The sequence below is a fragment of the Lepus europaeus genome, chromosome 1 (assembly GCF_033115175.1).
Source record: "Lepus europaeus isolate LE1 chromosome 1, mLepTim1.pri, whole genome shotgun sequence".
In the NCBI taxonomy this organism is placed as follows: domain Eukaryota; kingdom Metazoa; phylum Chordata; class Mammalia; order Lagomorpha; family Leporidae; genus Lepus; species Lepus europaeus.
This window is the reverse complement of record NC_084827.1, coordinates 67,553,446-67,580,431: the sequence shown is the minus strand read 5'-3', so window position 1 is coordinate 67,580,431 and position 26,986 is coordinate 67,553,446. Positions and strand designations below refer to the sequence as shown.

The 26,986-nt window shown below is 45.0% G+C and overlaps 1 pseudogene; it reads right to left on the bottom strand.

Annotated features, from left to right (window-relative positions):
* Positions 1–20,098: 20,098 nt before the first annotated feature.
* Positions 20,099–20,777, bottom strand: LOC133765672 (large ribosomal subunit protein eL13-like; annotated as a pseudogene).
* Positions 20,778–26,986: the final 6,209 nt, after the last annotated feature.

Sequence of the window (26,986 nt, the reverse complement as noted above, 5' to 3'; positions counted from 1 at the left end):
TATAAAATATATATTTTTCTGATAAGAATATAACTAATTGTTTAGTAGTGCTGGCTGTGGATCCTGCCTGAGGTTGAGTTCTCCTATCATTTAGTTGTTAGGTATTATGTAAATGGCTAAGACTCTTACAGGCTCAGTTTCTCATCTGAAATAAAACCTACCTTGCAGAGGCATGCAGAGGCACGCTGTGAGAATAAAACAAAACAACCAACATGATATCTGGTACATGATAGGTGTGCAATTCAGAGTACTATTATTAGAAAGGGAAACCATTTCTTAAGAGTCAAACATCTAGAGGTATTTTGCTTACAGTAGGATGGACCAAAGTTAGCCCCGAAGACATCTTGAGGGCATATGTTGTTTTAACGTAGGACAAAGGTGAACGAATTTCCAGAATTCCTGAAAATCTTCACGAATGTTTGACTTATTCCATCAGAGATAGTTGTACTTAGGCCTGAGCAGACAGAGGTTAGGTTAGTGGCTTTCTGCACTTAGACTGGATGTGATTGATTTTACTGGGGTGTGATGGCTGAACATTCACTTGCAGAGGTATGTCTGATGGGGCAGCCCTGTTCCTGGCAGGTGGGCTTGTGTCTTGGTTGGCGTAAAACTGAGTATGGCTCAGCACGATTATGAGATGATAAGCTTGTGTACCTGGGTGGACATGGATAGACCTTGTGTTTTTGCTTTTTGTTTTTTATTTGACAGATAGAGTTAGACAGTGAGAGAGAGAGAGAGAGACAGAAAGAAAGATCTTCCTTCCGTTGGTTCACCCCCCAAATGGCCGCTACTGTCAATGCGCTGCACCGATCCGAAGCCAGGAGCCAGGTGCCTCCTCCTGGTCTCCCATGCGGGTGCAGGGGTCCAAGCACTTGGGCCATCCTCCACTGCCTTCCCAGGCCACAGCAGAGAGCTGGTCTGGAAAAGGAGCAACCGGGACTAGAACCTGGTGCCCACAGGGGATACCAGTGTCGCAGGCAGAGGATTAACCAAGTGAGCCATGGCGCCAGCCCCCAGACTTTGTGCTTTGAAAAGGGCCAGTGCAGAGGTCACCCTTCCTCATGAGGCTATGCTTACAAGAAGGAACTTTTATATGTCCAGGTTTGGCCAGTTACACTAGATTCAGAAGCCAGCATACAGACAAGGAAACTGGCAGCAAAAAATCAGCCTTTTGAAATACGGGTTGAGCATCCCTAATCAAAAGTTCACAATTGAAATCTTAAAAAATCTAGAGGTTGGGCCAGTGCCATGGCTCAATAGGCTAATCCTCCACCTGCGGCGCTGGCACACCGGGTTCTAGTCCCGGTCGGGAAGCCAGATTCTGTCCCGGTTGCCCCTCTTCCAGGCCAACTCTCTGCTATGGCCCGGGAGTGCAGTGGAGGATGGCCCAAGTCCTTGGGCCCTGCACCCACATGGGAGACCAGGAGGAGGCACCTGGCTCCTGGCTTTGGATCAGCGCGGTGCGCCGGCCGCAGCGGCCATTGGAGGGTGAACCAACGGCAAAAAGGAAGACCTTTCTCTTTGTCTCTCTCTCTCTCACTGTCCACTCTGCCTGTCAAAAAAGAAAAACAAAACAAAACAAAACTAGAGCTTTTTTTTTTTTTTATTGGGGGGGGTGCTGACACAATGCTCAAAGTGGAAAATCTCACAAGTGATCTCATGTGACAGGTCACAGTCAAAAGCCAGATGTGGTAAAAATACCATGTAGAATCATACTCAGGCTATGCCTAAGCTACACAACATGTATCAAACTTGTTGTGTGTTTTTAGCCATTTATTTATTTGAAAGAGCAACAGAGAGGAAGAGAGACACATACAGAGATAGAAAAATCTTCCATTTATTGGTTCACTTCCAAAATGGCTTGCAATGACCAGGGTTGGAATGGAGTTGAAACCAGGATCCTGAAACTCTATCCAGGTCTCTCATGTGGGCAGTAGGGTCCAAACACTTTGGCTATCTTCTGCTGCTTTCCAAGGCACAGTATAAGGGGGCTGGATCAGAAGTAGAGCAGCCAGGTCTTGAACCAGTGCTCATTTAGGATGCCAGCTTCCACATAGCAGCTTAACCTGATATGCCACAATGCCAGCCTCTGAACTTAGTGTGTTTAGACACACCCAAGACAAACAAAGGATATCTTATTATGTATATGACAATATTCTAAAATTAAACAAAATCTGTAATCTTCATTTAGACAAGAGATACTAAAACTAGGTTAACATGTGGGACACAATCCATCAGCAAAGAGTGAGATTTGCAGGGTAGGACCTTAGTGGTACCCCAAGATGAACCTCAGTCCCATATAGGTAATTACAGAACTGGAGAACCAGGCAGAACAAGCTCAAGTAGATGGCTGTTCTGCCTTGAACGACCTGCACAGACTTGGGGAGCTCAGCGTGGCTTCCTTACAAGTGCTCAGTACAGTTGTGGGATGTAGCTATGATTTTGGAGTGTGTGTGAATAGTGGAACAGTTGAGAGACCAGAGTATGCCCTCAGACTGTGGAATGAATACCCATCTGCCCATATAGGGAGCATCAGTGAAGGTGGCAACAGCTGCTTCAACAGCTTCTGAGACTACCATTGCTATAAGGGTTGGACATATTTTATTCTAATCATGAGTGGGCAATGAAGAGACTGGAGCTATAAAGTGATGTTTCTGCTCTTATTGGCACATTTGAGATGGAAGAATGGATGGAAAGGTAGTTGGAGGATAAATGGGCAGCAGGAACAAAGAATCAAAAGAAAAGGAAGAAATGACTGAAGTGGAGGCATTCTGTATGATTTACACTCAAAAGCAGAACTGCAGAAACAGAGAAAGCCCAGAGAGCAACATGGACCAAGATGAGGTTCATTTTAAAAAAAGAAAAAAAAAAAAGAAGCAAACTCCAGAACACTTTGTGACTCTCAATACGAGCTTGGATGTGCTCAAAGCTAGTGTAGAAAGATGTGCATATTGCCAGCCTGGGCACAGTCACAACCTCTTGGATTCTAGTCCAACAATCTAAAAGCTCCAAGGAGATAGTTTTAACACAATAAAAAGGAACATTTCTTTTAATCCTATTAAATTTTTATACAGAACATGAGGTGGTTATGGATTGGAATTACTGCTGGGACTAATGGCTGGCATTTACCTGGAGGAAGACGTAGCAACAAATTCATCACTAAAGACTGCCCAGGGATGAGGCAGCCCTCCATGAGACATCCTGGGCTCCTGGACATTGCAAGGACATGCTGGGCAGGTGGTGAAAGTAACTCCTGCAGTGGGTCAAAGTTAAACCAAAGACCTCTCAATTCTTGATTCTTAATTCCTAGGTTTTATGTTTCTAAAATCAAGAAGGACTTAGATAAATTCTGATGTGGCAGATCCTATTACAGGTTGTTACTGGAGAGTGAAATATGCTGAAATACACATCTGTGGGACAAAGTCAAGGAAGAAGGAAGGGAACAAGAAGGCTGCACTGTGCTGAGATGACCTGGACTGACGCTTTGATTGTCTAGTTTAATCCTGGCCATCGCCCTGTGAGGTGGGTGTGATTAGATTAAATCTTGCAGGTGATGAGGCATGCTCAGAGAGGTGCAATGGCTTGTCTGAAACAACATGGTTAGGTAAGAGCACAGGCAGATGTCCTGCCATGCCACACAGCTCCTGAGTGCCTGAACCTGGATTTACCTGGGTGCATTGTCCAATACAGTTCTTACCTGTTGCCCTTGGATCTAAAGTGGCATGACCTACCATATGTTTTGTTGTTACCTAAAGCAATGCTCACTCCTGGGCAGGATGGCATAATGGTTAGTGAGTTGGAGTGCAAGATAGAGGGTGTTGGCCACTTTCCTCTTCTGATAAACTGCAAAATGACTATAACTCTTTCCCAACCATCCCCTCAACATATGTCTAAAAAGTAACACTTGATTATTTATAATTTTTTTGGTGCAGTATTTTGACCTGGAAGTCAGAAAGCAAGAATCTTGTCCTAGGATCAATTTTTAATCTTTCTGAATCTCAGTTGCCTTAGTTTAGACAAAGAAAGAAAAGCTAAATTATCTCTAAGGTCTTGCAAGTTATATATATTTATTAGGCAATGTATAATAAGTTTATGGAAATCACACATGTATGTATGTCTGCATACATATGTATATATATTTATGCTAATATTTAAATGAATAGATATTTATTGACATTAATAGCAGTGGTAGTGATCTAATTGTCCAATAATCCAAAGACAGAAAACAGTTTAGTATACATTGCTTGGTTTAGGAGTGCATTATTTAATAGTCTTGAAGTAGAAGTACCTAAAATAATAATGAAATGAATTTTATTCCCTAGTAAGAAGTCAAGAAGCATTGAAGAAAATTCCCTTAGGTCGAAATACAATCACCTGTAGAGTAATGGCCACCAGCTGAGAGCTGGCCACCATTCACATGGGCTCTGGCATCAGACACACCCAGTGTGGCTTCTGGCTCTCACATCCCATAGCAGGTTATTTAAATGCTCTGAGTTTCAAGTCCCTCACTGGTATGTGGGGATATCATGAGGGTGCTTCAAAAAGTACATAGAAAATGGAATTTAAAGATATGCTTGTTTGTGTGCAAGAAACAAAATTGAATTCCACACCTATCTTTTTCATGACAGCATTCTCAATAAACTTTTTGAAGTCCCCTTGAAGTGCCTATCCTGTGACGGTGTTAAGAACAAGAATCACACATGTACAGTGCCTGACACAGGTTGGTGCTCTACAAATGCTCTTGCATTGTCAGGCAGGTCCTTCATGGTCATCCATGCTCCTGCCCTCAAAGACGTGGTCACTGTCTTCTCCTGGGTTGGCAGTGTTGCACTGGAGCACAAAGAGGCATTCGCCCATCACTTGGGAGAGGAACCAGGTCACCTTGACTGTAGAAAGGAAAATCTCTGAAATGCAGCCTCTGCGACAGCCATTCCCATTTTCTGATAACCATAACCCCCCGAAGTCTCAGGGGGTCCCCCTCTTCCTCAATAGATGAGCCCCCAGTCACCAAGCTCCATCTTCCTCCTGCTCCTGTAGGCACTATTCCTGTAGGCTAGCTCTCCAGCCAGGAGGGGGTTAAAACCAACATTTGCAGATAAAGAGGTAAACATATTTACATTCCTCTCTTCACACTTTATGCATATGTCATGCAGTGAATAGTTTTAGAGGTCTGTTTGTACTATCTCTCCAGAATTTTTACAGTCTGGAGGACACAAAATCTCTATAAAGTGACTTATTGAAATAGAAGCAGATTGGTAAAACCGTTTCCCTCTTATGAACTGTGAAGAATGATCCTCTAAATGAAATCAGGAAGGAACTGGACAGAATCTTGTTTAATGGTCTGACAAAATGAATCACAATGATTCCAGACATCCATCACTGCTAAAAGGGGACCACAAATGATCTGTGAACCACTATATATTGATTACCCATGTAGTACAAGTGTCGGATTTAATGTTCACACACCATAGAGAGGCGGCAGGGACAGATGGTGCCTTAACTCTTCTTTGATAGATTTTAATGGTGAAATATTGATTTCTATCTGGCCAAGGCCTGCTGTTAGGGGCCAAAGTCATTTGTTGGGTATTGCTGGACACCCAGTTGGCCTGGCGTAATCAATCATTTTTGGCAAGGCAGGTGAAAATCCAGGGAGAAGCACCTTGGAACCCAAACTGGAGCGTGATATGTCTGAGTCCAGCCACCTAGAGAAAGGCAGAGGGGGAGTGAGAGAGAGAGAGAGAGAGAGAGAGAGAGAGAGAGAGAGAGAGAGAGAGAGAACTCTCGGAGATTGTGCTTGTAAAGAATTATTAATGATAAGACATGTTTACTGAGGAGAGTCGCAGCGAATCAGAGCTGACATGAAATAGTCTGGGAGCCTCATGGAGAAAATGAGCCTCTTGCTAAGAGGGACTATATTTTATTTAAACATCCTTCTAAGGCTGAGGACTCAGGTAATCTGTTGTGTTACAAGCCACTGGCTGTTCTTGCCATCCAGAGAGATAACACTGGGGCGCTAATAGGAACCCATCAATCACAATCAGGCTGCAATTCCAGCGGTGTCTCGTCCTCCCAGCTCCTTTTTAGGCTCCTTAATAAGGGTGATAACATAGTTCGGGGGCTGCTGAGAGGGGCTCTCCCCTCTGAGGGTCATATTCATAAAGTGAAGAGCTTGCCAAGTCAGCATCCGGGGAAACAGATCTGTGCCCAGGGACTCGTGTGCTGGGAGAGAGGGAGGCTTGCACTCCAACAGCGGAGTTGTCTGTCATCCGTTGGTCCCTGGCTTCTGTGATGCCATTCCTGCCTCCCTCCTAAGAGAAGCATGTGTGTGTGTGTGTGTACTTATAATTATCAAGGAACAAGGCTCATTTTCTTGGGCTGCTTATAAAATGACCTGAAAGGCAGTCCCCAAAGGAGCTCTCCAGGTTTGGTGTGATGGCAAGCTCATGAGAGTAAGGAAGTGGCTTCCTAAGACGACTCTGGGGGGAGAGTGTGCTAGGCAGGTGAGGATGGGGGTTCAGGGAAGGGGGGTGGGAGTCCTCCCAGCCTATGCAGCTCTGGGTCAGCCTCTAACCTCCCATCTGCAAAGGCAAGCATCTGCTTGCCTGTTTGACTCCCCTGTAGCCCATGAGCTACTTGAGGGTGACTACTGTGTCTAATACGTTATTGTATTCCCAGTAGGAAGGGACATGGTGTAGGGACTCACAGAGTCCTCAAGCCACGAGTACGGCTGAAGGCGAAAGTGCAAGCAGGAGTTTTGTTGCAGTCAGTCATACTGCTTTGTACTGTTTGAGTACTCACCAGGATTACTGTGAGTACAAATATGCACATGAGTATGCAAAATACTGTATAAATACATCCCATCATAAAGGAATGCACTGGCCTCATAAAGACATGCATCACATTTTATATTTGTGTGTGTGTGATTTACTTTTTATAAGACAGCACAGCATAGTGGGCAGCAGTTGGGGCTCTAGGATCAGACTGCTTAGACTGCAGTCCTGGCCCCACCACTTATTACAGGATGACCTTGCCCAAGTTGCTTCAACTCTGTGTGCCTCACTTACCTCACCTGTGAAATGGGCATGATAACAGTTGTAGACGGGAAATATTTATAACATCGCTTTGCATAGATAATATAGCTGCTCTACACTACATATTTGTGTTTAAATTAGTTATGGCACGATATTCAAAATCCCCACAAAAACAAATACATATACATGCAAGGAACACATAATATATTAGGAGCCCTAACTAATATTTGCCTTGTTCCTGCACTTTGAAGGTCAGTTTATTTGGGTGGGGTGGCAGACATTCTGATTTATCATCAACGTGTGTGCTTTCGATTTCATATGGGGACTCCAGCGGGTCAGCCCTCACCTGAGCGTGTTTGTTTTCCCAAGGCCGTGAGCACTGAACGAAACAAGTGTGTGTGCGTGTGTGCGTGGGGGGGGGGGGGGTCCTCACCTGGATGGCGCAGCAGGACTGGCCGAGGCCGCCCAGCTGCGCAACCTGCCCCCAGATGTGAGCGTGCAGGCAGCAGATCCCGCTTAGATTATCTTGCTTACCTAATGATTTTTGCTTCACTGCCTTGCTCGATTGTGTTCGCCAGGACGGCAGGCTATTAAAATGTCAAGGCACATTGAATTGTTGTTATCCAGGAGAGAGACCTTTGCAATCAACCTGTGTTCTGGGGGTTGCATAAACTCCGAGAAGGCGATTGGAGAGAGGCTTTATGGCTTTTTTACATAGATGGGGGTGGGCAGGCAGGTTGGGAGAGGGCACGAGGAGGGGGAGGCGAGGCGGGGCAGGATCCCGGGTTCATGGCTGCTGGAGTGCGCGAATTCAAACGCCATCTTCCCAAACAGGGTTCAGCGGCCCGTGGCCGCCGCCTCTAAGGCTAACTGCACCAGGGCCTTGCCTGTGGTGCTGTAATTTAAAGCAAGGAGAGACAAAGCGACTCTCAGCCGGGGGTGGCGAGGAGGCTGCGGGTGGACGCCGAGTTACACCCAGGGCGGGCGGGCAGGCATGAAAGGCTAAGGAGCACCACCCAGGCGTCCCGCCGCGGTCCGCCTCCGCACCGTCCGCGGCCAAGCAGGCGGCGGCGGGCACTTCCGGTTGACCGCGCCGTCTGGAGACCTTCCTGGCAGGTCGTCCAGTGTCCGTCAGCCAAGCATTTATTTTTCTCCGGGGAGAGCGAGCAGGGGCTAAGGACATTCTCATAACACGCCCAGCGGCCAGAAAATCGAGATTCGCCTGCCCCGACTTTGCCCCTTCGTTCACGTCACCGCACAGAGGCGTGGCAGCCGGAGTTCGTGTCGCCTTCGGCCCCACGAGTGGCCCCCGGGCCCGCCCGGCCCGGAGCTGCTCCGCGCGCTCGCCTTTGTCGGCGGCGTCGGCGCGCCTGCGCATGCGCCCACGCACCCTCCGCGACGGCTCCGTCCGCGTGCCCGTCTGTCACAGGCACCGCCGGTCACTCTCGGTGCCTGACCCATGCACCCTGGCCGTGCGCTCTTGAGCTCGCGGCTTTAATATTCGGGTGCCTGGGCAGCACATCCTTCCGTCTTGCAGCAAGCCCCAGCGTTGCGGCGTCCTGCGGGCCTTGCGTCCCTCGTGGCTGGCCTGGGCGCGGAGCGGCTCTGTGGGGCTCGCTGAGGCCGCGCCGTCCCTGAGCCCGGCATCGTGAGGCGGCTGCCCTTGGGTCCATGCCCCGGAGTGTGTCTGGAGTGTGTCTCCATTCCACGGCATCTGCTTTGGCCTGCCTTCCCCGCCTGTTCAGACTTCTGCCTGTGGCTAGCTCATTCACTGTGGGCGCATATGTATCAAGCATGTCCTGCGTTGAATAGTAACTTGTGTAAGTGTTGAGATGTAACAGGAGGGAAAACTGACACTGCTCCACCTCTCGGGGCATGTAAGATTCACTCTGTGTCAGACCCTAGTATTTGTGGGAACTTCAAAAAGTTTGTGGACCACTGAACTAACAAGTAAGTTTATTTTGGTGCATAAAGGTAAAGGCTTACTATTTTTAAAAAAGATTTATTTCTTTACTTGAAAGCCAGAGTTGCAGAGAGAGAGGGACGGAGAGACAGATCTTCCATCTGCTGGTTCACTCCCCAAATGTACAATGGCCAGGACTGAACCCCATGGAAGCCAGGAGCCAGGAATTTCTCTCAGGTTTCCCACGTGGGTAGCAGGGACCCACATACTTGAGCCATCTTCTGCTGCTTTTCCCAGGCCATTATCAAGGAGCCGGATCAGAAGTGCAGCAGCTGGGACACGGACCAGGGCTGCTATGGGATGCCGGTGTCTTAGGTGGTGGCTTTACCTGCTGTGTCACAACATCAGCCCCAAGCCTTACTAATTTGATGGTAAGGATGAAATGTGTCGCTTTAAGAATTGCTGAACTCCTATTGCTGGGGTCATGTAGGTAGAAGGCTCATGCATATGGTAATTCATGTTCTGCAGGAGTCTTTTGAAGTATCTTCATATTCATTTATGTAACCTGGAACATTCAGGTGCTCAGTGATTTTTTTTTAAGTTTATTTTTATTCAAAAGGCAGAGTGACAGAAGGGGAGAGAGAGGGATCTTCCATTTGATAGTTCACTCCCCACATGCCTGAAACGGCCAAGGCTGGACAAGGTCTAACCCAGGAACCTGGAAATCCATCCAGGTCTCCCATGTGCGTGGCAGGAACCCAAGTACTTGGGCCATCATCTGCTGCCCTCCAGAGTGTGCATTTTGGAATCTACTGGACACTGGATTGAAAGTGGAGGTGGGACTTGAATCTAGGGACTCAGTCTGATATGGGATGAGGTGTCCCAACTGGCAGCGTAACCCACTGGGCCACAATGCCCATCTCAATTGATTTCAAATAGAAGGATGAAAGAAAAAATAAATTCTCCCCCTTACTCTCTAGAGAAACTGTATCATTTTCTGTGTGCTGTTTCATTGTGCTAAAAAGCTCCTTATAACAAACTTGATAGAAGATTTACCTCCTCAAATTTGTGTGTCTCCATTATCCTCCTGGGTCTCCCATTTTCTCAAGTGGCTTTGGTTTGGTTCTAAGATTCCATTTGTTCTTTGATGATGAGCCCAGGCCACACCTGACCTTTCGTCTCTGCAGGAGGCCTGGCCCCTGACTCTGTAAATGACACACATATCTGTCTGCATGTCCCTGTTTCTCCTCCCTAACCAGAGTCTTAGGAAGACGTAAAAATGAGGAAGAGGCTTATGTCTGGTTTCCGTTTGATTGTTTTCTAGATTTGTTCTAGACCCTCCCTGGCACTGATTCAGAGGGAGATTGAACTAATAAGATATTAAAATATTATTTCCTTTCTTAGCTTCCCCTAAGCCCCTACCCTTGTCCCCAGTTATGAAGTATGGTAGGCTCAGCTCTATTTTAATCAAATTTTCTGGCAATCACCAATAACTTGAGCTGAGTAGTTTGTCCATCACCTGGGTCAGTTCAGTTCCATGATTAGATTTGGTGATTGACATCACCTGGAAGCCTCAAGTACCTGGAACCCCTGGGTGCTCTCTGGGCACTGTGCTGATGGCAGCCCTGATTCTGTGCCAGCAGCCTCACCTTAACACTGAAATGGCACTGAAAATCCTCACTGTGTTGGAGAGGCCAGGGCTTCTGGACCCTGAGTGCTGCTGCCTTGAGCCTGCCACAGGGAGAAGACAAAGAGGGGCAGTAGAGGGCCTGATTTGGTGGCCAGGATGGGACAGCTCTGCCTCTCCTGTGGTGCACTGGAGGCAGCAAGTTCTCCACTATGTATCAGCTGGGTCTTTTGGGGTTCTGTCTCTGTGCTCCAGGCTCCCTATCCATAACATGCGTATAATGAAGATCACTTTACAAGATTGCCACAATTCAGTGAGATAAAATATATAAAGTTACCGTCTCATCACTGCAGTTAGAGAGAACCCAACCCTATGTGTCTCTGGGATGTAAGCACCCAGGCTCCTCTTTGTTCTTTCACTTTTATCTCGCGTTTAAAAATATCCCTTTAATTCCCTCCCTCTTCCTATTCTTCCTGCATTTCTTTTCTCTGTCTGGAATTCCCCCTGTTCATTTGGTTGCATTTCCTTATCCTTTTTATGGAGGTTCTGCATCTGGGCCCTGCCCCTTAGTTGTATGATCTGGCAGGTGCCCCTCTCCCCTTCCCTCCCTCTTTCTCCAGGAGTACTTCTCCCAACTATGTTGCCTTGTTTTGTGGTCATTCACTTCCAAGTCTGTCCCCCACTTCAGGCTCTGGGCCCCTTGCTGGGACAGTGGCTTAGTGAGCTAGCAAATAAAGGATGGTGGAAGCAAGGAAGGAGGGAAGGACTTGATTCAAGGTCAATCTGAAGAACTCCAGAGAGGCACGTGGGAACCACTAGCACCTACACACTTTCATATGAATTCAGCAGAGATGCCTTCCTCCAGCCCTGACTTGCCTGATGGAGCATGGGCTGGGTTTCAGATCTCATTTGCCTCCTTGGCCTAGAGCCTCATGCAGGGCACACTGCACAGCAGTATGAGTTAGACACTGAAACTAGCCACAAATGCAGATGTGGGCTGCTTGGGCACTGGTCTGACTCCCATTGCCTTTGAGGTGAACCAGGCTTCTGCATTTAAAGAGGCCCCTGTTGTCAAGTTGCTCTGTGCTCCTGTAGCTCTTTCCCACAGCACCTCAGCGATACATGAGCACTGCTGCACCCCCATGGACACGTAGTCCTTTGGGACAGGCATTTGGTGCAGAGTTAAGATGCCACTTGGGACACCTGTATCCCATGTCAGAGTGTCTGGGTTTGAGTTGCAGCCCTACTTTTGATTCCAGCTTTCTGCTAACGTACATCCTGGAAGGTAGCACATGATGGCTCGAGTCCTTGGGTCCCTGCCACTCCTGAGGGAAACCTGGACTGAATTCAGCCTGTCCGAGCCCTGGCTGTCATGGTCATATGGGGAGTAAACAAGTGGAGAGAACATCTCTGTGTATGACTTTTTCTATCTTTCAAAAAAAAAAGACACACAGTCCTTTGACGATGGTCACCACCATCCCCCAACATGCCACACCCTGAAGCAGCCTCTAAGACAGGGCAACACCTTTGTCTGACCTTTCCACTGTTCTATTTCCCTTGAAATGATTACGAGTAAAAAGGCTGATCTGCATGGCTTCTTTTCTCAGATGCTCAGTACATCTGAGGCACTGCGTGATGGTTTTTGTTCCCCATAAATCTCCATGAAGTAGGGAAAGTCTCTCCATTTCACAGAAATGCAACTTGAGGCAGGGAGGAAAAGCTGGAGGAGGTCTCTAGCACTATGTGTCTCCTTTTCCCCAAGGATGGAGCTCAAGCTTTGGACGGTCTGATCGCTTAAAGATTCTAGTTAGGAGCTGCCAGGCCTCTTGGAAGGAGCCAGCAGTTCAATGGGAAGGTACATCTCTAAGTTGGGTGGGAGATAAGCTTTGGGAGCTGGTACAACTTTGTTTTGTCAGACCCTGAGCCATATCAAAACCACATGCTGGAAATGCATCACTTTGCTCCCTGCCAAAGAAGAGCAACAAAAGAGAAATTGAAACTTTTAGCTCCTGGGGAGCCACATTTGGAGATACTTCTGCTAATATGACTTGTCACTTTTTAGAAGTGAGAAGTGAGAAGGCATATTTTCATCTCTTCAAGATTCTAATATTAAAACAAAGTGTTTTGGTTTCACTTTCTGTCTCCTGACCTTTCAATGAGTCATAGTGCACCCAAGTTACTAATTGTTCAGTGATTTCCTGAAATTTTAGGCTCGCTCCTCTGCTGAGAGCTAGCGTCTGCTACAGCTCCGGGCTGTTGGTTTGCTGGCAAGTGATTTCTTAGATTATATAAAAAAAAAACCCATTAAGAATGGCAACATTGTGGGGACTCAGAGATGTGGGGAAGACATGAACATGTTCTACAAATCAACCTAGGAAACACATGACAGACCCACCCATTAAGACTGTCTTGGCACATCTGAGCCAACTCCTGACTCTCTCTGAGTCTTGGTTTTTGCATTTGTAAAATGGTGTTAACTATGAGAACTTTACAAGGACATCTGAGGAATGAATGAAATCAAACAAGTGAAGCAATATTTGGTCCATGTTGAATTCTCCCTAGAACTTTTTTTTTCCTCCCAGGATTCTACCCTCTGGATCCTCACTTAGGCTGCTCCTATGCAACATTTGTTGGTTTAACTCCATGCAACTGTGAGTAATTCTATTCTTAATTATTACCTTTAATGTAGAGTGGTTTTACTCATACTGAGGTGTGGAGTTCCATAGAGAATTTGTATTTCTTTGTACCTCTGCCATTCATGTGACTGCCTGCATGTTGCACCTGTCTGTGGGATGTCACCTTCAAGTGGCTTCTGCTCACAGAGAACAGAAAACACTTTTTTAAAATGTCATGCCATGTGGCCACTTGATGCATTTGTATTTTGACTATACATGGCCACTGTGAATATTTGCTTAGTCGTTATAAGCAGTGAAACCCGACCTTAACCCTGCCTCTTTCACTTAGTGGGTATTTATGAGGCCTGAACTAATCTGAGCATCAGTATTTCCATTGATACAGTGGGGATAATGGTGACTATCTGCCAGAGATCATGGATATAAAGAATTAGCCCTGTGTCTGTTATAGAGTATCTGCCAATAAGCTGTAGCTATTATGTGGCTGATATTTTTGCTCTTAATGTGTGAAGGCTCTCTTTCTCTCTCTCCTCCTTTCTTCTTTTCTTTTCCATCCATCCACCAATCCATCTGTCCTTGCACCCTTCTATCAGGCCCCATACTGTCAAGTATTCCTGGTGGTTTCCGCTGTAATCTCATAAGAGACTATTCACAAAACAATGACTTCAACCCTGAGCAGCAGTCGTGCTGCAGGCACTTGAAGGAGCTTTATCTCCTGTGCAAACTGCAGACTAAATGCATTTAATTTGCTCACTTCACCCTTGGATGGTGAAGTTTGTAAATGCCAGCCAACATTTAAACATTTGCGCTTTGCAAAGCAAATGACATAGTCAAATACATTAATATAGGCAAATATCTACTTAGCCTTAAAAAGTTAGATTACACAATTTGTACTCTTAAGAACAAAGTAGCTATTGCTCCTTTTGACATTCATTTAACTGTCTTCCTTTATTGTGTGCAAGAATACTTAAGAGGTTCTCCTCTGTCCATTCCCCAAGTTTTGTGTATTCACAGAGGGTATGAAGACATGGTTGATACCCTCCCTCAAGAAATCTCAGAGTAGTGAGGAGACCAACATGGGTCTTTACACATGCGTCTTGGTAGAGGCGGGTAGAAGGTGTTGTAGAGGCAGAGGTGAGACAGCTTTTCAGTAGGCTTGAGGGACAGCAGAGAAGGAAAATTGAGGTCAGGAAAGACTTTGTGGAGCAACAGAGAAAGGCAGGTGATCAAGTTCACAGAGGAAGAAGAAGCACCTGGAGCATGGGGGTGAATAGGAAGTGGTATGGTGGGGGGTGGAGGGAGATAAAGCAGAGCGAGATGATCCCTGTGGCCAGAGACAGGCCCAGAAGCGTGGACAGGATCCCAAGAGTTCCTAGAGGATGAGTGGTGTGATTAGTTGTGCCCATTCCATCACTGGGCATATGGTGATGATGGATGTGTGGGACTAAGGGGTTCTGCTGAAGCTGGGGCATAGTTAGAGAATTGATTCTCAAAATGTGGCACAGGGCCTACTGGCATCTGAGTTGCCAAGGAGCTTCTGAAAAATGCAAACTCTCTGCCCCCACTTTAGACCAGCCAATCAGCATCTGCCTTTTACAAAGATGCTGGGTGATTTGTGTCCAGACTGTACTGCAGATTCTTGAAAAGCTTAGGACTAAAAAAAAATGTGGCAGTGGCATTAGAGAGAGAAGGGGAAGACTGAATCCTGTCTAAGTCTCTGGATCCACTGAAAATTGGAATGACCTGGGGAGAAATGGAAGATTTTTATTTTTTTGGCAAGTTCCCTCTAGAAGCTGCTGAGTAAATGTGCATGTTGAGCCATCAGATATGTAAACTAGTTAGCAGCTCAGAGTTTATTAAGTAGTCCTAAATGTACTATAAGAGAATGTGAAAGATGAATTACTTATTCAAGGATGTGCTCCAGAAGGATGCTGAGGAGATAATTTGAAGTGAGTGGAATCTTCCCTGACTTGTTCTAGTAGACTTAGGGATATGGAATGTGCTGGGTGGGGGGGGTGATGTATGGATGGATAAAAGGTATTGGGCCAGGGAATGGCTGGCAAGGCCTAGGATTTGGGGATGTGTGGCTTCCCTTTTAAAATATCTCTAGTTATTCAGGCATTCATATATTGAGAATCATGCCATGCACTGGGAAATCAGAAGTAAACCAGACAGATAATAAACATGTGCTACAACTGAAGCTGTTTAAATAGCCAAGTACACAGATGTCATGTGTGTGAGCAGGGATCACTGCTCACACCTTGCAAAACATCTACAGTGGTAGTGGTTAGTCAGTCGTGGTAGTTAGGTAGTAGTACTAGTTAGTAGTAATGGCTGAAGTCCAGGGTTTCTGAGCCAAACTCTTCTTCCTGATGTACCTTGGGCAAGCTCCATAAGCCATTTGTGCCTCAGCTCCACATTAGCAAAACGAGGCAGATCATACTTCTCAAGTGGCTTCTGAATTAGATGAGCCCATGTATGTGAGATGCTCAGGAAATGGTGCAATGATCATTGTATTGTTATTATTATTGTGTTATCCTGAACTGTTTTTATTCTTGTGAGATACACTGATGAAATACAAAATATCATCAGATCTCAAAAATGTCCCAGTTAGTTGGAGAGAATACATTCCATGGAAGACAGATCACCAGCAACTTAATCTAAATGCAGGCTCAGGCTCTTTCTGGGGCAGACCATAGTGAAGGGGCCCTCCACAGGCCGAGAGCTCCATGACAGGCTTTGCTGGAGAGATGCTGTGAAGGTAGGAATATGAGTGTGAGGGCAGGAGTGCCTTACCGTTACACTGGAAGAAGAATAGGGGACCCTATAGATATGAGGAAGAATGATCAACAATAGCTTTTTGGCCCAAGGTACTTATTCTGTACACAGTGAGAAGGCCATGTCCTTGGTCAAGGTCGCCTAGCTGGTTAATAGTTGTCCTGGGACAGAACCCTGGTCTTCTGGCTCATGAGCTAGTACTCTTTCTACCTCAGCAGTAGTGTGTCTGCATTAAAAACAAACAAAAAAAACACAGCAGTCCACATGCAAAAATATGACAGCAGACCTTAGGCCCTTCACAAACATTAACTCAAAAGGTATCACAGACCTAAATGTAAACTTCAAAATTCTATAACTCCTGGGAGATTTCATAACAGAAAATCTAGACAACTTTGGACTTGGTGATGATATTGTAGTTACAACACAAAAGCTGCTAGAAAGAATTGAGAATCTGGACTTTGTTACAATTAAAAATTCTGTTTTGCAAAAGACACTATCAAGGGAATGAAAAGACAAGCTACACAGCGGGAGAAAATATTTGCAGACATATATAATAAAGGACTACATTTATTATCCAAAATATAAAGATAACTCTTAAAACCCAATAATAAGAACACAGTCAACTCAATTAAAAAAGATGGGCCAATAATCCTTACCAGATAGAAAGATGGTGTATATGCATATGAAAATATGCTTAACATCATATGTCATCAAGGAAATGTAAATTGAAACAGCTAGCTACCACTACACACATTTCAGAGTAACCAAAATTCAGAACACTAACACCAAAGCCTGGCAAGAATGTGGAGTAACAGAAACTCTCATTCATCATTAATGGGAATGCAAAGGGAATAGCCACTTTGTATGCCAGTTTGGTAGTTTCTTACAAAACTAATCATATTCTTATCATGTGATCCAGCAATCAGCCTCCTTGGTATTTTCCCAAAGGAGCTGAAAAGTTACACCTACATAAAAATCTGCATGTGGATGTTTATAGTAGCTTTATACATATTTGCCAAAAACTTGGAAGTAACCAAGATGTCCTTAAACAGGTGAATGGATAAATGAACTGGTTATATCCTGATAGTGGGATATTAGTGCTAAAGAGAATGAAATATCAAGCCGCAAAAATATTGGAAACTGAAATGCATATTACTAAATGAAAGAAACCAATCTCAAAATGCTATACACTGTATAATTCGAAATGTATTACATTCTGTAAAAGGCAAAACTACAGAGACAGTAGAAGGATCAGTAATTGTCACTGGTTAGAGGAGAAGAATTTCAGGGAAGTGAAAATTGTATGATACTGTAATGGTGGATACATGGCATTACACATTTATCCAGATTGTGTAATATCAATAGTGAACACTGGTACAAACTGTAGGCTCTAGGTGATATTGATATGTCAACACAGGCTCATTAATTGTAACAAATGTACCACTCTGGTGCAGGATGTTAATAGTGGGAGAGACTATGCATGTTTTGGACGCTTTGAACTTAAAACAGTTCTAAAAAATAAAGACAGTGGAAAATAAAATCAAGCATGTAAAAAACTCAGTCCTTGGGGCTGGTGCTGTGAGGCACTAGGATAATCCTCTGCCTGCAGTGCCAGCATCCCATATGGGTGCCAGTTCTAGTCCCGGTTGCTCCTCTTCCAGTCCAGCTCTCTACTATGGCCTGAGATAGCAGCAGAGGATGGCCGCTGTGGCCGGCGCACTGCGCTGATCCAAAGCCAGGAGCCAGGTGCTTCTCCTGGTCTCCCATGGGGTGCAGGGCCCAAGCACTTGGGCCATCCTCCACTGCACTCCCAGGCCACAGCAGAGAGCTGCCCTGGAAGAGGGGCAACCGGGACAGAATCCGGCTCCCCAACTGGGACTAGAACCTGGTGTGCAGCACCACAGGCGGGGGATTAGCTTATTGAGCCGCGGCGCCAGCCCATATATTTATATATGATAGTTGTATTGGTTTTTTTGTGAGTAACTGAGACCTTAAGTACTTGTGCTTGGATAGTAGTTATTCTCTCCAGCTTAAAAATCCATAGGTGTGCAATTTAAGACTGGAACTAAGACTAGGTCTGGAAGTTCCTCTTTGTTAAGTCCTCAGGAATATGCTTCTTTCTTCTCAATTCTAGTTTATCCTTCTCTTATGGTTCAGTGTGATCACAATACATTCATGTGTTTAGAAGAAGACGGGACAAAAGCCTGAAAAGAAAATGACTATGGGCATGGATCAACCTTCCTTTAAGGAAATTACTTACACCCTTTCACAGCATTTCTGCTCCCATCCCATTCGCCAGGACCAAGTCACATTCAGCTGCAAGGGAGCCTGGGAAATGTAGTTTTTAATCTTAGGTGATCATGTGATTCACTAAAATTTATGGAATAAAAGGGACAATAGACTTTGGGAACCCACCAATCTCTGCCCCAACTTATGAAGAAGTCCATTGTACTAAGGTTCCCTAATAAATAAATCTCTTCTTTCTACTCATTGCAATGCATGTTCTGGGTGAGAATGGTATGGCTATGGCTTTCCATTTCAGTCTGGTTGCCACTAACTGGTACATACAGTTCTGATTTTATTTTGCTAACTTTGTCACCTGGAGTATTTATAGCAGGTTTTATCTGAAAGGCTGAGAGACAGATTCAGAGAGAAAAGTCTTCCATCTGTTGGTTCATTCCCTAATTGCCCATAATAGCCAGGGCTGGGCCAGACCAAAGCCAGGAGACCAGAAATCCTTCCAGGTCTCCCACATGGGCTAGAGAGACTCACATACTTGAACAATTATTTGTTGCCACCCAGGGTGCACATTAGCAGGAAGTTAGATTGGAAGCAGAGAAGTTGGGCCTCAAAGCCTGCACTCCAATATGAGATGAAGGCATCCCAATTGTGACTTACCTGCCATGACAGATGTCCACTTCAAGAAATTCCTTTTACAGTTTCCTTGCAAAGAAGCTGCTAGATGTCTGACAAGTGCAGGTTTCTTGTTGCTAAGCTGATTAGTTCAGTGTGTGCTTCCTACAAAATCAGAACCCTTTGGTGACTAACAGGGCCACCGTTGCTCACCAAGGCAATGTTGTGTGGAGAGGAGAACTCTGGCATAAAACATCACAGGGGCTGATAATCCCAGCTTACTGTACTTGAAAGAACAAAAGCTCCTTTAAATGATATCCCTGTGGCCCCTTCTTTTGTGTTCTAAGGCATAAAGGCTGGTAGCAGCCACTCATTTTTACCAATATTTACAGAGTGGACTTGAATTAGGTTAATAGGCAAGGCATACATGCAGGAATATTTATGGTGTGGAGATATACACACTGCCTCTGACGTCATAGAGTTTCCTGTAGTTGAAAAGACAGAAAATACATGATTAATGTATACTACTTTAATTACAATAATGTCTAGATTTAATCACTATTCTGTACCAAAGAGCCATTTTCAGTATCTACTTCTTTTCACTGGCCTTATCTGGCCAGGAACCGGGTCCTGAGCTGCTTTCTTGAAAAACCTCTCTTCATTTGTCTCCTTTCAGCTGTCACCATTGCTGGCCTTACACACGTGATCACTGGGTTTGTGTGGAAGTTGAGCATGTGAGCTCTCAGCAAGGACCCCCGCACCAGCTCCTAGCCCCACACTCCCTTACTGGCTTACAGTAACCTTGAGCATATTTGACTTCTTGGCTCTCAGCTTCCTCTTCCTTAATGCAGAATGACGGCACACAGACTGGGTGGCCTTACTAAGGCTTCTGAAACAAAGTACCGGGGCTGGCACTGTGGCGCAGTGGGTTAAAGCCCTGTCCTGAAGCACTGGCATCCCATATGGGCGCCGGTTCTGGTCTCGGCTGTTCTTCTTCCAATCCAGCTCTCTCCTATGGCCTGGGATAGTAGTAGAAGATGGCCCAAGTCCTTGGGCCCCTGCACCCATGTGGGAGCTGGAAGAAACTCCTGGCTCCTGGATTTGGATCAGGGCAGCTCCGGCTGTTAAGACTATCTGGGGAGTGAACCAGTGGATGGAAGACTTCTCTCTCTCTCTCTCTCTCTGTCTCTCTCTCTCTCTCTCTCTCTGTCTCTACCTCTGTAACTCTCTTTCTGATAAATAAAATAAATCTTATTTTTTTTTTGACCGGGCAGACTGTGGATTTATTGTGTAAGTCCCCAGCAAGGCCTTATTTTTTTCTTTTCAACGTGCTGTTCTGCAGCTTCCTTGGCTCTTTTTGCCTGGATGCCAAAGAGCCGGGCATTGGCGCGGGCCATGTGGAGACTGGCGAAAGCCTTGAAGTTTTTCTCCTCCTCTGTAATGGCTTTTTCCTTCTTGTAAACGTTCTGGATGGGTATGACTGGTCCTGTCAGCTGGGTGGCCAACTTCAGTTCTTCAGCCGAGCTGTCGCCCTTCTTGGGAGCTGAGGGCTTCCAGGGGAAGAGGACCAGCTTGGAGCGGTACACCTTCAGCCGCTGCACGTTGGCCTGAAGGGACTCAGTGGACTTGTTCCACCGCCGTGGGTCCACGGAGATGCCGATGGTCCGTGCCACCTTCTTGTGGATGCTGGCCACCGCAGCTCCTCCAGGCTGAAGCTGCGGCCGGCGCGCACCTTCGTGTGGTACCTCACCGTCAGGCAGCGCCTGATAGGCCGGATGGGCCCCGCTGCGGGCCGCGGGGTGGTGCGGTGGGCTCGCACTTGCCGGGCCTTGTGCCTGCGGATCTTTCGCGCTGGCTGGTTGAACCAGGTGGCCACGCGCCGCTGCCAGTCCTTGCGGAAGTGCGGCTTCAAGATCATGCCATTCCGACTGGGCACCATGGCTGCGTGCTCCTCTGCGTAGAATGGCAGATGTCCTAAATAGCACTCTGGCCTCAGAATCAGGCATTCGGATCTGGCTGAAGAGCCCACGAGAGTATTTTAGGCATGGAAAGCCAAGACACTCTGGAAAAAAAAAAAAAAGAAGACCTAAATGAAAGATCTCTGCGAGTGAGATCCCAGTGGAAAGAACGGGGCCATCAAAGAAGGAGGTACCTTTCTCTGAAGGGAGGAGAGAACTTCCACTTTGACTATGACCCTGTTGGAATAAGATCGAAGTCAACGAACTCTAAAGGCTTCCATAGCCTTGGCAACTCATGACTAGAGCCTAGGGAGATTACTGACGCCATAAACAAGAGTGTCAAATGGTTAAATCAACAACAGGAGTCACTGTGTACTTACATCTCATGTGGGATCTGTCCTTAATGTGTTGTCCAATGTGAAGTAATGCTATAACTAGTACTGAAACAGTATTTTTACACCTTGTGTTTCTGTGTGGGTGCAAACTGATGAAATCTTTAGTTAGTATATACTGAATCGATCTTCTGTATATAAAGATAATTGAAAATGAAAAAAAAACCCCTTGATGTTAAATCGGAAATTGCATAGAAAATTAATCAATTCTTTAAAAAATATCATGTAGGATCTCTGTCCTTAATGTGCTGTACATTGTGATTTAATGCTATAACTAGTACTCCAACAGAATTTTCTACTTGGTGTTGCTATGTGAGGGCAAACTGTTGAAATCTTTACTTAATATATACTAAACTGACCTTCTGTATATAAAGAGAATTGAAAATGAATCTTGATGTGAATGGAAGGGGAGAGGGAGCGGGAAAGGGGAGGGTTGCGGGTGGGAGGGAAGTTATGGGGGGGGAGCCATTGTAATCTATAAGCTGTACTTTGGAAATTTATATTCATTAAATAAAAGTTTAACAAAAAATAAATCTTAAAAAAAAGAAACAAAGTACCACAAACCAAGGGACTAAAACAATAGACATTTATCACCTCAAAGTTCCAGAGGGTACAAGATCATGATCAAAGGAACATAGGGATTCTTAAAACCAATGTAGGGTTGGTTGCTTCAAAGGACCACAAGGGAGAATCTTTTCCATGACTCTCTAGTCCCCCTTCTTCCATAAATAAATTATCTATTGTTCCTTTTCTTCCATAAATAAATTTTAGTGAGTCACATGATCACCTAGGATTTAAAAACTACATTTCCCAAAAAATATTTGCAAACTATGCAGCAGAAAAAGGATTAATAATCAGAAGCTACAAAGATATCAAGAAACTCCACAACAACAAAATAAACAACCCACTTAAGAGATGGGCCAAGGAGCTCAATAGACATTTTTCAAAAGAAGAAATCCAAATGGCCAACAGGCACATGAAAAAATGTTCAGGATTACTAGCAATTGGGGAAATGCAAATCAAAGCCACAATGAGGTTTCACCTCACCCCAGTTAGAATGGCTCACATACAGAAATCCACCAACAACAGATGCTGGCGAGGATATGGGGAAAAAGGGACACTAAACCACTGTTGGTGGGAATGCAAACTGGTAAAACCACTATGGAAGTCACTCTGGAGATTCCTCAGAAACCTGAATTTAACCCTACCATATAACCCAGCCATCCCACTCCTTGGAATTTACCCAAAGGAAATTAAATTGGCAAACAAAGAAAAGCTGTCTGCACCTTAATGTTTATTGCAGCTCAATTCACAATAGCTAAGACCTGGAATCAACCTAAATGACCATCAATAGTAGACTGGATAAAGAAATTATGGGACATGTACTCTATAGAATACTATACAGCAATAAGAACAAACAAACAAACAAAAAAAAACAGTGAAATCCGGTCATTTGCAACAAAATGGAGGAATCTGGAAAACATCATGCTGAGTGAAATAAGCTAGTCCCAAAGGGACATTCTCCCTGATCTGTGACAACTAGCCGAGTACCAAAAAGGAAACCTGTTGAAGTGAAATGGACACTATGAGAAATGGTGATTTGATCAGCCCTTGTCCTGACTGTTGATGAACATCTCAACACTTTATCCCTTTTAGTATTTTGTTGTTCGACTTAATACTATTGGTTGAACTCTGTAATTAACACACAACTATTCTTAGGTGTTTAAATTTAACTGAAAAGTGATCCTTGTTAAATATAAGAGTGGGAATAAGAGATGGAGGAGCTGTGCAATTTGGGAATTGCTCAAGCTGACTTATCCCAAATGGTAGAGCTAGAAACATGCCAGGGGATTCCAAATCAATCCCATCAAGGTGGCATGTACCAATGCCATCTCACTAGTCCAAGTGATCAATTTCTGTTCACAATTGATCATAATGATAGGAATAAGAGTCAAAGGGATCACATAAACAAGACTAGTGTCTGCAGATACTAACTGATAGAATCAAAAAGGGAGAGAACAATCCAACATGGGAAGTGGGATACACAGCAGACTCATAGAATGGCAGATGTCCTAAACAGCACTCTGGCCTCAGAATCAGCCGTTAAGGCATTTGGATCTGGTTAAAAAGCCCATGAGAGTATTTTAGGCATGGAAAACCAAGACACTATGGAAAAAAAAACCAAAAAACAAAAAAAAACCACGCACCTAAATGACCTAAATGAAAGATCTCTGTGAGTGAGATCCCAGTGGAAAGAACAGGTCATCAAAGAAGGAGGTACATTTCTCTGAAGGGAGGAGAGAACTTTCACTTTGACTATGACCTTGTCTAAATAAGATTGGAGGTGGTGAACTCAAAAGGCTTCCATAGCCTTGGCAACTCATGACGAGCGCCTCAGGTGATTACTGATGCCATAAACAAGAGTGTCAATTTGTTAAGTCAACAAAAGGAGTCACTGTGCACTTACTCCTCATGTAGGATCTCTGTCCTTAATGTGTTGTTCAATGTGATTTAATGCTATAACTAGTACTCAAACAGTATTTTACACTTTGTGTTTCTGTGTGGGTGCAAACTGTTGAAATCTTTACTTAATATATGCTAAATTGATCTTCTGTAAATAAAGAGAATTGAAAATGAATCTTGATGTGAATGGAATGGGAGAGGGAGTGGAAGAGGGGAGGGTTGCAAGTGGGAGGGAAGTTATGGGGGGGAAAAAGCCATTGTAATCCAAAAGCTGTACTTTGGAAATTTATATTTATTAAGTAAAAGTTAAAAAAAGAACTACATTTCCCAGGCTCCCTTGTAGCTGAATGTGACTTGGTCCTGGCAAATGGGATGGAAGCAGGAGGTGGTTCCCTAGTGATCTTTGCCTTTTAGATACATTGCCCTGATCTCTGCCTTTATCTTCACCAGGAGTTCTCACTGTGTGTGTATCTGTCTCATTTCCCTTTTCTGTAAGCACATCAGTTAGATTGAAAACAAGTCTTTTCTACTCAAGAATTATCTTAACTAATTACATCTTCAGAGACCCTATTTTGAATAAGTGCACACTTTTTAAAAAAAAGATTGATTTATTTATTCGAAAGGCATAGTTACAGAGAGAGAGAGAGAGAGAGAGAGAGAGAGAGAGGTCTTCCATCTGCTGGTTCATTTGCCAAATGGCCTCAATGGCCAGAGCTGCGCCCACCCAAAGCCAGGAGCCAGGAGCTTCTTCCGGGTCTCCCATGCAGGTGCAGGGCCCAAGGACTTGGGCCATCTTCTACTGCTTTCCCAGGCCATAACAAAGAGCTGGGTTGGAAGTGGAGCAGCCGGGATTTGAACTGGCACCCATATGGGATGTCGGCACTGCAGGTGGTAGCTTTACCAGCTATGCATATTCTAAGATACTAGGGGTTAAGACTTCTTTTTTAAAAAAATATTTATTTATCTATTTGAAAGTCAGAGTTACGCAGAGAGAGAGAGGTCTTCCATTCGATGGTTCGCTCCCTAAATGGCCACAATGGCTGGAGCTGTGCTGATCCAAAGCCAGGAGCCAGGAGCTTCTTCCGGGTCTCCCACATGGGTGCAGGGCCCCAAGGAATTGGGCCATCTTCTACTGCTTTCCCAGGCCATAGCAGAGAGCTGGATTGGAAGCGGAGCAGCTGGGTCTCAAACCAGCACCCATATGGGATGCCAGCGCTTCACACCAGGGCTTTAACCCACTGTGCCACAGCACCGGCCCTGTTAGGACTTAATGTATGTATGAATTTCTCAATGCCATCTCTAACACTGCACATGCTTGTGGACACAAATGTGCTGTGTGTGGGATGTAACTATACTTACATTAGGGCTACATCTTAATAAACCCAGCGTAAGTTGAAAATTCTGCAAGTTGGAAATGCATTTAGCACATCTAAGCTACTGACCATCATAGCTGAGACTAACCCAGCTTAAACATGCTCAGAACACTTACATTAGCTAAAATCTGGGCAAAATCATCTGATACAAATCCCATTTTTAAATAAAGTTGAGTATCTCATGTAACTTATTGAAAACATATATCCCAAACATGTGGGAACACAACACACTGTAGAGTGTTGGTTGTTTCTCTTATGAGCACACGGCTGATTGGGAGCTGTTGCTGCACAGCTTTCCCAGTCAGAGATTAGCATTTTAAATATGCATTGCTGTTTCTGCTGAATATGCGCCATTTTTGTACCATCATAAAATCAAAACATTCCAAAACAGGGGTTGTCTGTAGATAAAGCACTTAGAAGAAGGTCAGACAAAGAAAGTGCTCACGGAAAGTTAGGGACTATCTCTTTTTAAGTGAAATTTCTCCCTATCTAGTCCTCGAGCTCTGATCTCTGTCCTGCATTGTAGCTTAAATGGCAGAGCTTTCTTCAATACACATGGATCACATTATCTGCTCAGACCACAAGCCTTGCTGACTGTGCCATTCAAACATCTACACACTCTGGCCCAAATTCATCCAGCTCTTCTTCATATTCCCGCATTCCATTATTGATAGCTCTATCCTATCATCTACTTTGAACTGTGATTGGCTGTGCATTCTAGCTGCCTTCTCTGTGAGCTTTTTAGAGCAAGGGCTATGCTTATTTAATCTATTCTCAAATGTAGATATGCTCTCATTCATTTTTGTAGCTCCTGTGTCCACAGCAATGCCAGGCTTCCAAGAGATTTTGTGCAGTGCTGACTGTTGCTCCGTGTGTGTGTGTGTGTGTGTGTTTCTGCCTAGACATTACCCCAGGAATGACAGCAACATGAAGTAGAAAGTCAGACTTCAGCTGCACCACAGGGCTTTGCTCCTTCTGTTATGGCTACCTCTGCTCTTGGTTCAGCAAGTCAACCTGTGTGTTAGGCTTCATCACAGCAGGTCAACCTCTGCTCCCAGGCTTCTTTCTGAATCCTGGACCAACTCATTTCCACTCTGTCTTTTCCCAGAAACTCCTTCTCACCCAGCCAAAGTCTGAAGCTGTTTATGGAAAGCAAGGAGGTTAGCTGGCAGGAGTGACTGATGTTAGGAAAAAAGATGAGGCTCCCTAGTGGAGGGACAGTGGTTGGGAAGAGCTCTTCTAGCCCTTGTAGTCTTTTTAAATTTCATCATTGGTGTCTGCCTCCTTCTCCTCTCAAGTACTTCAGCTCCTCATACTCCCTGGCCTATATCTGAATGTGCTTTTGGGAAAAAAGACATATATATATATTTTTATTTAATATATATTTCCTTGAAGGGCAGAGCCAGAGAGAGAGAGAGAGAGAGATCCTCCATCTGCTGGTTCACTCCCCAAATGGCTGCAATGGCTGGAGCTGGGCCAATCCGAAGCCAGAAGCCAGGAGCTTCTTCCAAGTCTCCCATGTGGGTTCAGGAGCCCACGTAATTGGGCTATCCTCTGATACTTTTCTAGGCACATTAGTGGGGAGCTGGATCAAAAGTGGAGCAGCAAGGACCTGAACCGGTACCCATATGGGATGCTGGCACTGCAGGCTATGCCACAGCACTGGTCCCAAAGACATATATTTTTTGATCCCCAAAGTCAATAGAAGTCAGAGGGTTTCACTTACTTGGTGTAGTTTCTGATTAGGCACTGGAAGGCTGTTTTCTCCATGACAATATCTGATGGAGGTAGACTGGAATATGAGTGGGGGGATGCAACATTCTCCTGTGCAACTGAAAATCCTCCCTGGAGAGAGCTTTTATATACAGAACTCCTTGGCATCTACCCTATGATTTCTAATCTAGACTTAATTCCTTATTGAACATGAACCAGAAATAGTACAATGTGGGCCACTGGCAGCTGTTGGGAATTGTAA